Source organism: Olea europaea, unplaced genomic scaffold (genome assembly GCF_002742605.1).
Source record: "Olea europaea var. sylvestris unplaced genomic scaffold, O_europaea_v1 scaffold723, whole genome shotgun sequence".
Classification (NCBI taxonomy): domain Eukaryota; kingdom Viridiplantae; phylum Streptophyta; class Magnoliopsida; order Lamiales; family Oleaceae; genus Olea; species Olea europaea.
The window spans coordinates 322,562-333,601 of record NW_019265634.1 but is presented as its reverse complement, the minus strand read 5'-3'; the positions used below and the strand labels follow the sequence as shown (position 1 = coordinate 333,601).

At 33.7% G+C, this 11,040-nt stretch overlaps 1 long non-coding RNA gene across 8 annotated transcripts; it reads left to right on the top strand.

Annotated features, from left to right (window-relative positions):
• Positions 1–313: 313 nt before the first annotated feature.
• Positions 314–10,119, top strand: LOC111390891. 8 transcript variants are annotated; one of them, XR_002702012.1, is made up of 7 exons: positions 314–663; positions 741–916; positions 998–4,419; positions 5,279–6,379; positions 8,528–9,468; positions 9,545–9,598; positions 9,726–10,119. It is a non-coding gene; the product is annotated as an uncharacterized LOC111390891 (long non-coding RNA). The 8 variants fall into 8 exon arrangements; XR_002702013.1 differs by having other exon boundaries at positions 998–5,400; positions 6,256–6,379; XR_002702018.1 differs by having other exon boundaries at positions 998–6,379; positions 8,528–8,613; positions 8,984–9,468.
• The last annotated feature ends 921 nt before the right edge of the window (positions 10,120–11,040 follow it).

Sequence of the window (11,040 nt, the reverse complement as noted above, 5' to 3'; positions counted from 1 at the left end):
TGTTAATTTAATTTGTATTGTGTTAAGTGTGAATTAAGTTTCCAGGATGGGAAAGTGACACTGTAACTTTTAATTAAAAAGTCCCACTGGACTTTACACAATTTTTTTTTACTTTGAACACTCTTTTCATAGAATTTTTTGAAAGGCCATTGATTGAATGAGCATTTTTTAAGTTTCTCAGAAAGAAGATTTGCAAGAGCCCAACCCAGGTAAAAGCCCAAACTGTAATCTTCATAGTTTTAGGTTTCCCTATAATTTTTCTTGTAAAAATTACACCTACTCATAGATTTCAACTTTTAATTTCAAAAATCAAATTTACAATTTATTTATAAAATTCAGATCATAATTCAACTTTTTAATATTAATAATATTATTAAATTTAATTAATCTACCACCTCTATCTCAACCCCTGCCCACCCTCCCTCCCCACAAAACCTAATCATTTAAAAATACTATCCATCATCCCTGTTGCTGCTTCATTTCTCCCACAAATGACTTTTCACGGTGCAACCACTTCGACAAATCTTCAAGGGATAGCAGTGATGCTCTTTCATGTGCAATACCTTTTCTTTGTATTCATAGTCACTGTGCGCTAGGCGCCCCGCCGTTGCTTCATGCCTCTGGCGTTCCTCCATGTGTAGTAGTACAATGTCGCCATGAGCAGTATGGATATGTTATTTTTTTTTTTGAATTTTTGTTTCTCTGAATGATCGATGGTTTTATTTGTGCTTTTTGCAAAGGTTTAGGGTGGTTGTGATCATCGCTGGGTGAAGCAGGCAACGGCAATTGTGAGGTGCCGTGGTGGTTTTGCATAAGTTCAGATAATTACGCTGTGGTGTAACTGCGATGCCGTGGTGGTGTGATGTGCAATGTAGATGAGGTTTTGTATGCAATTACAGGGAAATGCATAGCAGAAGTAAAGTACACTAGACTCTTTTATACTCTTCTGTGGACTTTTCTTTCCTTCTACTTATCTTGATTTCTTTTCCCTTTGTAGCTGGAAGGATATCGAGTATACTCTCCTCCCTGTCACACACACATACATGTGCACATATATCACTTGAATTTAGTTTCTAAGTGTGCTTTTAAGTGATCAACTTCCCCATATATGCAATAAGAAACTCCATATTCGCAACAACTAGAAATTGCATTGATGATAGTGCAAAAGTTTTCCGCTATAAATTGTATGCTTGTATGATACCTTCTGGAAAGTGTTGACCTCAAATCTTATGCTCTTGACATGGCCAACAAATCACAAGGCCTTTCACATCCACACAAGTCTAATTCATGTACACTTGGACAAACCGTTAGCCACATGTAGTTTCCTCTGGTAGGGTTGGCATTGGCCGCGCACACTCTGAAGGTCAAGTCACTGATGAAATAATGTAACGAAGTTATGGTTCAAGATTATAAACTTGCATTACCTTAAAGTGGTACTAGATGTAAACTTTTTATAGTAAAAAAAGATAAATAAGAGTCATTGGATAAAGAGGCACGTGACCTCATCCGTGCAGCTAGTGCCTCTTATCAGAGACGTCAATCAATCATAAGTATTAAATGCTATGCCATTTTATTGTCCATAATTCATAGCTTGCAGCTTTAGACTTGACCTATTTGGTTGGAAACGGTGACTGTAGCAGTGAAATATCACATCAATCACATACCAAGGCTTGCTTGAAAGATCTCGTGTCAAGCATGTTGATGCAATTGAAGCCTATTGTGAGGTTGAATAAAGAAAAGGCGAGGGCCTTGTAAAGAAGGCGAACCTATTGATGTAGTTGAAGCACGTAGTGAGGCTGAATAAAGCAAAAGCGAGGTCCTTGCCAAGAGGGCGAGCCTATTGATGTAGTTGAAACCTATTATAAGGCTGAATAAGCGAAGGCGAGGCCCTTAAAAAGAAGGCGAGTACCTTACAAAGAAGGCGAGTCTGATGATGTAGTTGAAGCCTGTAGTATGACTGAATAAAGTGAAAGTGAGGTCCTTGCTCAATTGGAATTGGATGAGCTCTGTTGGGGCTAGATAAGATGCTTTCATTTTTTACACCAAAGGAGGAACAATATAAGGATTAGAATGCCCTATCACAGATACATCTTCATCTTACAAATTAAATTCTTCAAGACGTGGTAAAGATGAATAATATTTCTCATTATGATTTAAGTTGGAGCAATTATGCATGACTTGGAGTCTAACCAGCAAAATGAATCTAAAGTAGTAAGGAAATCGTCTCTAATTTGGAGACCATGGAAGTCAAGTACGATGAAGAGGACTTAGTGTTGATTTTGCTATGTTCATTGTCGGCTTCATATATGACATTCAGGATGCCATCTTTTGTATAGTCGAGATACATTCACCATTGACAAGGTTTATGACGCATAGAACATAAAACAGCTGATCGTCAGATCAAAGGCCCAGGGCAGAGGGTTTTATTGTTCATGATAGGGAATTGGGTGGTGATGGAATGGAGATGTCTATGGCTAATGATGTGATATAGTCTGTTATTTTTATAAGAAGAAAAGACTACCCAAAGTGGCAGAAAATGAATAAAATCGTTGTACAGATCAGAAGGGATAACCTGGTAATTTCGGTGAAACTAGCATTGTATAAGATGACTACTATGATGGAGATCTCTTGGGTATTTTTGATAGTGACTCCAAATCTGACGATGATAAAATTCTTGATATGGCTTGCACTTTTCATATGTGTCCAAACATGTATTGGTTTGGAGCATATGAAAATGTTACAAGGGGTACTATGGTAATAGAAAATAATTTACCTTATAAGATAGCTGGTATTGTCGATGTCAGGATTAAGATGTTTGATGGGAAGGTCGGAACACTTGGTAATGTGAGACATGTCTTGAAGAGAAACATTATCTTCTTGAGTGCTCTTGATTCAAATGGATAAAGGTATATCAGTGAAGATAAAGTTCTGAAAGTTAGTAAGGGTGCCAGAGTCATGATAAAGTAACAGAAGAAGTCTTGATTATATGTCTTACAGGTTTCCATGAACACGGTTGATGAAGCTATCATCGAAGGAGATGTTAGACCTTAGGAGAGGTACGATGAGGCTGATATGGTTGCCTGTGGTCTAATGACCGTTGGCTCAGATGGAGCTAGTAGTGATCGGGTTGTTCGTGGGGGTAATTCGAGCATGTTTGTTAACTCGGGTGGAGTTGGTAGTTAAAGGGATCACTTAAGCCGGTTTGGGGCCCGAGGTAGTTTTGCTGGTAAGCAGAGCTTGGATTTTTGTTCACAGTTGTTGATTATGGGATGGGTTAATTGATAAAATGAACAAAGTCTTCTTGACTTGGAAGCTCGATTTAAAAATTATCAAAATTTACCAGGATTGAAATTTGATTAGAAAATGACTTTGGAATGGATAAAAAAAAGCCTTAAAGCATTTTTGGGACAGGGAGATGGTGCCTAAGTCAAGGTGCCTAGGCATCCCCAAAAAGTGAAGACAGGTAGGGAATCAACACCTAAGCATCGACCAGCACCACTAGTTCAAACAGAATCTGTTTTCTATGGATTCTTGTATTCTACTTCATTCAAAGCACTTGTAATGAGTTACTATACATATTCCACGTGATATAGCCTTGAGATATGATAGTAAGACATTGTATAGCATTGAGAAAACATCAAAGTAAGAGGATTTAGGTTATAAAAAGAGAGGCTTGCATATTTCAGGATAGGTTGAGAGTCTTGAAAGATCTTTTTATACTTCTTTACTATTGATCATAGTGAATTCTCCATATTTATCTGTGGTTTTCCCATACTTTGGTTCACATAAATCTTGTGTTCTTGTGGGATTCATTATTTTCATCTTGCTTATATTTCTTATCTTTAATATTCATAACAAGTGGTATAAGTTCTATCACCCGGTCATTGCAAATTGCCTAAATCTATAATGGTACAACTTGATTCTTTGTTCATTAGGAATTGAAGATGGGAGAACGAGTAGACATCGAACAATTTAAGGCCCAAGAAGCAAGAAGTGGATTAAGAATAGAATGAATGTCCAATAGGAATCCAGTTCATCTTCATCATCATTTACATATTAATGAGGTGTCAGAAAGAAAGTGGGGGATACACACACACAACACCAATCTACTAAGCACTGTGCTTAGCCTATGCTAAGCATCGTGCTTTGTTGGCAGTTCATTGAATATGGAAATATTTATTTTAATATATTAATGAAATAAAAAAAATCAATAAATCAACATAAAATGGAAACATAGATAAATATGGTAACCAAAAAGTGGAAGAATAATTTCTGCTTTTCATCTCTTCACGACGTCCTCTCGTCTCCCCTCTCTCTTGCCTAAATTACTCTGGAATTTGGCTTCAAAAAAAGTGCAGAATAATTTCATGTTTGTTGCACGATAGTGGATTGCGATGGTCTTCATCTCATCTTTCAAGGGTAAGTTATTATTTTGATTTTGATTTTGATTTTGGGTGTGTACATTAAAAATTGGTACAATGTTCCTTTTTCCCCCCCACATAAAAGCTGTTACCATATTTATATAAATATCAATTTGTGTATGAAAGAGAAAAACTTTTCCATGGGTTTTTACGAATTATTTTCAAATGTAGTTTTATTGGAAATTGCAGAAAGTCGATAGAATTTATTGGGCTGTACTTTAAAATGTAGTCATTGCAGAACTTTGCATATGATAGGTATTTGCTAGAATTTAAAATGTAGTTTAATATGTTTAATTTATTGGACAGTTTGCATGGCTGATTATATTGGATAGATAGTCTAAATTAATAATATTTTTTTTCTGAAAAGTGTCAATCAAGATTTTCTTATATATCCACTGTTTTAAACATATGAACAGTAATTTAAATTGTCATTACTTTTTAGGTTAAACTTAATTTTCATAGACGATGAGACTTCAATTCAAACATTCACATCCAAGTTGCGGACCAACGAAAGCCTAAAGTTGGGCATGAGTTTGAAACAATTGAAGGTGTATATGAGTTTTATAACACATATTGTTACATCTCACTCATTATAGTCAAAGTAAAAAATTCTATTGGTCAAAGTCAAAGTTGAACGAGGACTTAAATTAAGTAAAATAATTTTATGTGGTCTAATTTGTAACTACTCATACTTAAATGGTCAGAAATAATATCAAATAAAAATTTAGAGATTCAATGTTTTATTATTATAATTAAAAGACTAAATGTTACCTTATGTGAAGTTTGGTACTTGACTAGTAATTATACAATAATTATCCACTTAAAGGATAAGTAATCCATTTTCTTGTTTTGGAAAGAACTAGAAGCTGAGAAAGGAAGCAAAAGAGAGAAAACCGGTGGAAGAAAAAGGAGAAAAGAGAAAAAGAGAGAAAGAAAAAAGGAAGAAAAGAAGGAGGTGCCGGCCGACTATGTGTAGGAGGTGGGATACACTTCTTCAAGTATTGGGATCCTCATTTCTTCTGAAATCTCAAGTGGTTAAGTTTTACACAAACATAAATTTCTTATTTTGGTTCAATAAGTGGAAATAAGTCCAATTTCTTGATGTTTTGGTGTGAATAGCTATTTTTGGAAGCTTTTTAATTATGTGAATCAAATTTATACTAACTTTTGGGTTTGAGCTTTGTGGGTGAAAACATTCAGCAAGTAATTGGGTGTAAGATTCAAAGTTGAATAAAGGAACCAATTCAAGTGAGGAATGGTGCAAGCTAACTATGGCTTTTGTATGTACACAATGGTTGAAATTATTGAAGTGGGACTTACCTAATTACATAGTTTTATGCAAGTGTGGGAAGTAGTAAAATGATGAAAGGAAGGAGATTATATAAAGTTGGTACAACTATGTGCATATTAATTATATTAATTGGAATTGTGTAGTTGGAAGTAAAGTACGACTACATGATTTGAGGTTTAATTTATCTATTAATTAAGAAATTTTAGGCTATTTTCCAGCAAGGAAATGCACTGGTGCTACTTTTGAAATTCTATCCAGAAAGTGTTGTTTTTGTCAAATATTTTAGAGGCAGTTTTCCATAAACAGGAAATGGTGCCAGATTTCTATATTTTGGAAAATATAGTGCTAATATTGATAATCTTTCAACTTTCTTGTATTTTTTAGTATGAAAACCAAATTAAGTATTAAATATTTGGGATTAGATGTTAAAATAACTTATATAAAGGTGAATATGTTATTAGTGAACCTAATTGGGATTATGGGATTGCATTGAAAATAAAAGACTTCAAGTTCTTATTAGTAAATTATTACTTCTAATGGTAGGAAATATGTTTAAAGCACCTTAGTGATGAGATATGATTTCTTGGGACGAATGCGGAATGTCATACTTGATATTTGAAGTTGAAGCGGTGACAAGAAGATTGAAACCATAAATGACCATGACTTGGTGAGTGGAAAATATATATATATGTTTAAAGTATTTATAAATTAAGTGTATTATTAAAGTATGTGTAATTATGTATTCGATTATATGATTATTATGGAAATCTCTTTTATTATGATACATTTGGAATCTCAAAGATTATTTATAGCATATTTGTGATTTGGCATGTGAGACATGTAATATTAAGATCGGCCAAAAAAGTACTCATGATTATATACTTTTTCTAATTCACAAAGGGGCTTTGGCCATATTCTATCCTGAACTGAGGGGTCTTGACCTGACATTGGTCTTGACCGCTTACATATAGTTCACAGAGGGGCCTTGGCCGTGTTCTATCATACACAGAGGGGTCTTGACCCGATATTGGTCTTGATTGTGTACATATAGTTCATAGAGGGGTTTTAGTTGTGTTCTAGAATTGATTACCAGAGGTCTTGAGACTGACTTTCGTTCACAGAGGGGCCAAAGCCCCATGACGAAAGTGCTTGGCCCGAGGGATGGATTTCAAATTTTAATCAGAGGGTACATTTTTGGTGGATCACATGTGAGTTGATGAGATAATGGTATAGATATCAGCTGATGGCTATATCATGATTATGAGATGATATTTACAGTGTTATGAGAATGTTTCACTTTTTGGCTATAATTATATGAGTCTATTATGTGAATATTAAACGATATGAATTGATGTTTGGTAAAAATGTTTAAAGGAGAAAGTATAATAATTTTTGAACTCTTTCACTCACTGAGCTGTCAACTCATATATTCCCAAAATTATTCTTACATGTAATATTGATCATTGATAGCTTGAAGAGCCTAGTGATTTAAGAGTTAGAGCCACGTGACATATTGAGTGATATGATTCATTTTTGTAAAATATGAAGTAATTATTTCGAGCCCATTGCACTATGTTTTTATAAATATTTGATTTTGTCGCATATTTTGTAGTAACTCATAGTCAGCATTGGTGGTGGATCTGGCATCTGGTCAGCATTTACCATCGGCGCACATCACGTTTTGGGTCCATAGGTTGATTCGGGACAGGTCGTGTCACATATGCGAGAGAAGTTGGATTTAGTGCGAGATTGTTTAATAGTAAGAAGAGGCCAGGAACGAATGAAGTCTTTTTGAAACAATTTGTTTGCTATAAAGAAGGAGAGACAGATAATACATACATATCTGAAGAAGTTTAAACACATGGTTGAACAATTGGGCGAAAGACATATGGGAGTCATTCAGGTGGTTACAAGGCTAAGTTAACTATAGTTAGACCAAAATCATCTGTAAATTGGATTGTTAGTAGCTTTGTGGAATCTTATAATCATGCACTCACAACTCCTACAAGAGTTCACTTATTAAGATCTCACCAGCATGTTTTAAATGCAAAAAAGGCATTAGTACATCAATTCTCAAAAGAAAATTTATCAACGAGTCAACAAAAAAGTTTGATGGAGATTGGATTCGGGGGTCCTCAAAATATTAGATATTCGGAGAGAGACATCAGAAATTATGAAAGATATTTGAGAGAAGAAATGAAGGGAATTGATGCTGAGCTATTGATTGAACTATTTTCATTAGAGAGGAAAAAAAATCTAGGCTTTTATTTTGATTATGATAGAAACAATGAAGGAAGAATGATTAGATGTTTTTGGTCTGATTCTTGCTCGAGACGAGCATATAACTTTTTTGGTGATGTTGTTATTTTTGATACTACGTATAACACAAATAGATATGGGATGATTTTTGCTCCGTTGACTAGAGTCAATCATCATTGTCAAACTATAATATATGGATGTGGGTTTTTAAGTGATGAGACAATAGAGTCATTTATGTGGTCATTCAATCATTGGTTGACTGCAATGCCTAAAGGTGCACCTCAAATGATCATCACTGGTCAGGATCCTGCATTGGCAAGAGAAATTGCCGAAGTTCTTCGAAATACTTCTCATTACTATTGTATATGGCATATTCAAAATAAGTTTTCTGAAAAATTGAATATAATAATATATCGGGACAACTACCATTTGATAAAGAATATTATTTAAATTCAGAGACTATTGAAGAGTTTGAAACCAATTAGTCAAATATGTTGCACTTGACTAAATTGATAGATAATGATTGGCTTCATCAAATATATGAATTGCGTGCCAGATGGTCCCTGCATTTGTTAAGCATATTTTTGCAGCTGGAATGTCGAGCAGCCAAAGAACTGAAAGTTCTCATTCATTTCTCAAAAGGTACATTTCGAAGGAAAACTCATTGATGGATTTAATTATACGCTTTAACATATCACTTAGACATCAAAGACATCAAGAGTTGATGATTAATCATTAATGAAAAACCAAAATTGAAATCCTTGTGGCCAATGGAGGTGCAAATGTTGAAGGTTTATACAAGAAAAGTTTTTCAAACTTTTCAAGATGAGATTTTTGAAAGTCAAGCTTACATTTAAAATACATTATGTGAAGATGAATCAAGTGTGACTTATATTCTTGAAGGGGTTGATAAATCTTTTACATCAAGATCTCGAAAACTTATTCACAATAAGTTTTTAGATATTGTACACTGTAGTTGTCAAAAACTTGAATGTGAAGGAATTTCATGCAGACATATGTTGGTGTACTTTAGGGTCAAACAAATATTGCAATTGCCAACTCAATATATTCTTCAAAGGTGGACCAAAAGTGCAAAGATTGGTAAAGTGTGGGACAAAGATAATGAGGAACTAAATGAAATTCCAAACCCATCATTGATGTTAAGACATTCTAAACTATCTCAATTTCTTCTATTGTGGTTGATGATGCATCTCTCACTGAGGAAAGAGCTAACCTCTTGGTAAATGCGTTGGAAGAGCTCCACAGAAAAATATAGGAGATTAACATCGGCAATGGTATTGAACATGTATCCATCGGACAAACAAGTTTTGAAGAGCGTGTAAATATCAATGAACCACAACAAGTAAGAGCAAAGAGGTGCAGAAAAAGATTAAAAAAGTCAAAAGAGACAACAATGAGTAAAGAGAGAGTTTGTCATGGATATGGGCTTCGGGGCCAATCACACGATAAGAGAAATTGGCCAAAATTACTCGAAAGGTATTTTCTATTTTATCATAACCTTGCTTGGATTTACTAATTTCGTTATTAATGAGTTAATGCTACTATTTTTTAGATCCTTTGGGTCCAAATGACGAAGTTCCCTACAATTTCATTTTACAAAATTCATGTAAGTCATTTTATCTTCATTTGTGACAACTTATCAAGGTGCTGTATTTGTGATAACATTCATGTAGGTGGATTGATTTGCCTTTGATTCATTAACATATGGAAGCATCTTTGTTTTCTGGATGCAGGTCTATACCCGCAATGTTGAAAAATTATAAATTCTGTTTTGGGGTGTGGCTTGAAGCATTGAGAATCCTAGACGAACAAGTTCTCATCAACAATCCATCTGAGAGTTACAAGGTGTTCTGACCAATCTTTGTAGCCATTTCTCACATGAAGGCTATGAGAAGTTTACAGCTTGAATTTATTCTATTTTAAGCAATTTAAGACTGTAGGTTTATTTTGTAATTCTGCTTTTTTTAATGTGTGAAACAGTGAATAGAATCATGTCTGGTCGGCATTTGTGCTCTAAATGTTCATTCAAATGTCTTGATTCACCATTTTATACCTCTTTTGCGAGTAGAACAATGTGTTACGATGCTAAATCAAATTGAATGATGACAAGCCATTTTCATTCTCTAACTGAACTCTGTATAATGATTTTATCTAATGGAACTTCCAATCACGTTTCCATCTAACATACGTCTAAATATTATTGAAGTAGAATTTACATTTCAATTGTTGAATATTTCAAAACTGATTCCAAAACTGATGCGGATAGCCACACCCATAGATATTATGCACCAGAAAACTCAATAGCAAAATAATGGAAAAGGTCATGGATGTAGTAAAGTAACATAATAAAATACAAAGAGGAAAAAAAAAAAAAAAAAAAAAAAAAAAAAGAAAAAAAAAAAAAAAAAAAAAAAAGAACTTACGTTTGAGTATCAGCAAAAAAATAAAATGGAGAGAGATTTGAACTTTTCCACATTTATCTATGTTTCCATTTTATGTTGATTTATTGATTGTTTTTTTTATTTCATTAATATATTACAATAAATATTTTCATATTCAATGAACTGCCAACTAAGCACGGTGCTTAGTAGATCGGCGCTATATATATTGATAAACAAATTCATAAGTTGTGTTGTACATATAGCACAATCGTAAAATTAACGTTAAGTGATTGACGAGTCTACCCGAGATTACAATTTCACAATGCACGTACAATTTTATTTTGAAAATCAAAATCTTTAATTAAGCTCTTGTTTGTTAGAAATTAAATCAAAATTTTAATTCAAATCAACATTTTAATAATGCATTTCATCTTGCTTCTATTAAAATCTATTAAATATTCGATTTTAATCCCCACTAAATATGGTTGAAATTATTGTATTTTTCTAAAGCTATTATTATTATTATTATTATTATTATTATTATTAAACCACTAAACAGAGACATTCTTACTTCCCGACGGAGAAAAACATCTATAAAGAAAAAGAGAAGTTTAGAGCTCCAGACATGGCGGTTCTAGGGTTTTGAGTTAAAAATTTTCTAATTTGT